This window comes from Rhinopithecus bieti, unplaced genomic scaffold (genome assembly GCF_001698545.2).
Source record: "Rhinopithecus bieti isolate Rb0 unplaced genomic scaffold, ASM169854v2 scaffold_32004, whole genome shotgun sequence".
Taxonomy (NCBI): Eukaryota; Metazoa; Chordata; class Mammalia; order Primates; family Cercopithecidae; genus Rhinopithecus; species Rhinopithecus bieti.
Window position 1 is genome coordinate 59,735 of NW_016813540.1, and position 4,048 is coordinate 63,782.

The 4,048-nt window shown below is 38.2% G+C and overlaps 1 pseudogene; it reads left to right on the forward strand.

Moving 5' to 3' along the window:
- Nucleotides 1-436: 436 nt before the first annotated feature.
- LOC108512991 (leydig cell tumor 10 kDa protein homolog pseudogene) lies at nucleotides 437-737 on the forward strand (annotated as a pseudogene).
- The last annotated feature ends 3,311 nt before the right edge of the window (nucleotides 738-4,048 follow it).

Consider the following 4,048-nt stretch of genomic DNA (forward strand, 5'->3'; position numbering starts at 1 on the left):
ATATAAATGGACAGTTCTTTCTTCACTCTTAAATGTGAGTAGAGAGCCAAGGATGTCCGATATTTGATGAAAACGTTCAATGTGAAACATCGGCTGCAATGAACAAATAGAAAAAGGAAACAAACAGAAACAGAGACAATGTGAGAAAGCATAAGAAAGATTTAAGAAAAACTCTAGCACCTTAGAGAAAGAAAATACATAGGATCATGATAGATCGCCATATAAAAAGAGAAAAGTCTCTTTTTGTCCACCTTTACTGAGGTATAATTGACAAAAATTATAAATATTTACAGTGTATAATGTGATATTTTTATATATGTATACATTGTCTCATGATGGCTACAATCAAACCAATTAACACATTCATCACCTCACATATCTTTGTATGTGTGTGTGGTGAGAACATTTAAGATTTATTCTCTTGGCGTGCCGGATCATGGCGCAGGGGCAGCGCAAGTTCCACGCGCACAAGCCCGCAAAGAGCAAAGGCAGCGGCGGCCTCTGAAAAGAATCGGGGCCCGAGAAAAGGCGGTAGTGTTATCTCTCCCAAGAAGGCGCGCATTGTGCAGCAGCAAAAGCTCAAGAAGAACCTAGAAGTCGGGATCCGGAAGAAGATCGAACATGACGTGGTGATGAAAGCCAGCAGCAGCCTGCCCAAGAAGCTGGCACTGCTGAAGGCCCCGGTCAAGAAGAATGGGGTGGCTGCCGCCACCTCCTCCAACAAGACACCTTCCTGAGGACGCTGGCCCCAGCGCAGGCCAACACCCAACCCCCTGCCTCCATATGGGATCTTACAAGTGATCCCACACTCTGCACTGTCAGGAAGAGGATCCCGTACCCCAGCACTGGGCTTCACCTAGAACTCCAGCGGGGGCCAAGGGTGCTGAGAACCCGGCAATGACCAGGAATATACAGTCACCAACTTCATCTGTCCCCGTGCCCTTTCCCAGGTCATGCATCCACAGGTTTAACCCAGAACAATAAATCTGGCTTTGTCATCCCTCTTGCAAAAAAAAAAAAAAAAAAAAAAAAAAAAAAAAAAAAAAANACTGAGTAACAGAGAAGACAAGTGACTTGTCCAAAGTCAAAACCTAGTAAATAGTGGAGCTCACATTAGAACCCAGGACCTCTAGCTCCAGAGGAAATGTTTATCTAACCTCTACACTCCTTCCTTAGAGAAAAGAAAAAAAAAAAAAAAAAGGTAAAATGGTAGAAAACGTACAAGATGAATCCAAGAAGTCTGACAAATTGAAGAAAGAAAACACAGAAAATAGGAAGAGAAGAAAAGTATCAAACAATTACTCCAAAAGTGTTTCCCATAACTGACAGACACAGTCGGTGATTAAAAGGACTTACCGTGTATCTCTTCCCCCACTCGCCAACTAAAAGAATGAACAACAACAAAAGCCCAGATCAGGACGCATCTTCACTGAATTTTAGCATACTGTGAATAAAGGTAGGATCTTAAAAACTTCCATAAATGTCACCTGCAAAGGAGTAGAAGTCAGAATTGCCCTGGACTACTCAACTACCACAGTGGGAACTAAAAGATTTTGGAGCAATACCATCACAAGTGGAAGATGATTCCCCATTTATAATTCTATTCCCAGAAAATACATCATTCAAGTATTAATGTAGAAAGAAATTTGTTTCAAACATGCACGTTCTTAAAAGATTGACTTCCTTTTTATCCTATCTCAGGAAATCATCAAGGACACACTCCACCAAAACAAAAGAATACAAGAAAGAAGAAGCGATATGGAATATACTATTGAGAAAGGTATTTCAGTTCTTTTGAAGACCTAAAAGACATGAGTTCATGCATTGAAAAAAGCTCGCTTTTCAAATAATGATAGCCACATATTGATATTATACAAAATTATGATGTAACTTTTCTGAAGTTGTAGGGCACAAAGGAGAAAAATTATTTTAGACATTGTGTAAGGATCAATTAGACTTCCAAGGTCCCAGATACAACCCTGACATTCACTGGAGACTTTGATACTCAGTGTATAATCATCCTTTGCTTCTCAAATGTTGTTACAATTATGGGTGATTGTAACAGTCATTTGGGATGTTTCATTTCAAATCTTAGCAACATAGTTTATTTCCCACTCTTCAATCCTGGAGACCCTGACCTATGTTTTGGTTTAGATACCCACATCCATTACCATTTGCTAGACTTTATCTTCACTTTCAACTACTCCACCTTTGGAAATTATTTTAACTTCATTATCTCACTTTCTAACCACAATTACTTATTCTTCCAGCAATCCCATTCCCATAGGACTTACTCTTTGAATTTATTGATATTGCAAGCATCTTAACTCTCTATTTTATGCAAATCTATTAACATTCTTGACCTCACTCCTGTACAAACTAGACCATGTTTGTCAATTGCATTAAATTAATTAATAAATTAGTATCTCATCAGCTTCCTCAATTCTCTCGCTTTCTTATGCTTCTTCCCCCACAAAACCACCAATTCCAGACAGATCTTAAAATTTGCCTTCTCCATCATGCTACCAGACTTCAAACTATACTAAAAGGCTATAGTAACCCAAACAGCATGATACTGGTACAAAAACAGACACATAGAGCAATGGAACGAACAGAAAACTCAGAAATAAGGCTACACAAACCAAAATGAAATACCATCTCACACCAGTCAGAATGACTGTTATTAAAAAGTCAAAAAAAAAAAAAAAAAAAAAAAAAAAAAAAAACAGTTGCTGGCAAGGCTGCCAAGAAAAGAGAATGCTTAAACATTGTTGGTGAGAACATAAACTAGTTCAGCCATGGTGGAAAGCAGTTTGGAGATTTCTCAAAGAACTTAAAACAGAGCTACTATTCAACCCAGAAATCCCATTTCTGGGTATATGCCCAAAGGAAAATAGATCAGTATACCAAAAAGACACATGCACTTTTATGTTCACTGCCACCCTATTCAAAATAGCAAAGATGTGGAATAAACCTAGGTACCCAGCAATGTTAGATTGGATAAAGAAAATGTGGTACATATATACCAAGGAATACTATGCAGCTATAAAAAAATAATAAAATCATGTCCTTTGCAGCAACATGGATGGAGCTGGAGGCCACAATCCTAGGCAAACTAATGAAGGAACAGAAAACCAATTACCACATGTTCTCATTTAAAAGTGAAACCTAAACTTTGAGCATGCATAGATGTAAAGATGGGAACAATACACATTGTAGCCTACTAGAAGAGGGAGGGAGGGAATGAGTCATGGGTTGAAAAACGACCTATTGGGGTACTATGCTCACTACCTGGGTGCAATATATCCATGTAACAAACCTGCACATTTATCTCCTATATCTAAAATGAAAGTTGAAATTTAAAAAGTACAATTTGCCTTCTCCACACTTACACACGTGTAACTAAGGGATACTGGAGGAAAAAAAATTCAACCATGTGATTTCCAATTGCAGGCAGGTACTGTACATTGCATCCAATCCAATTTACTTGTCCCTGAACAACTCCAGTGACAGCTAAGTCTCCAATTTCAAGGATCAGTTCTGAACCCTCATTTTACTTGACTAGTTAGCAGCATTACCTTGTTTATCACTCTCCCTTCTCAAAACACTTTTCTCGGTATCCACTCTTGAGACCCCTCCTTCTTTATTGGCCATACTTTCCTATTGTCCTTTGATGATATTTTTTCTCCTTCTAGACCTCAATTTTTAAGGCTCAATTTTTTTCTATTCTTCTCTTTTCTAGTCAAAATCACTACGCAAGAGGACTCATCGTATTCCACTATTACAAATAAACCTTGTAGGTTGACAACCTTAAAATGTATATTTCCAGCCTGACCTCTCTAAATATCAAGATACATATTATCTTGACTCAAAATCAATATGTATATATTCAATTGCCAACTCGATATTTCCTATCTCAAACTGAATTTGATTCCCACCTTTTGTCAGTCTGCTCTTATTACATGCTGCCTGGTCTCAATAGATGGCAAGTCCATTTTCCTAATTGTTCAGACTGACATTTCTAGTAGTCATTCTTGACTTCTCTCTC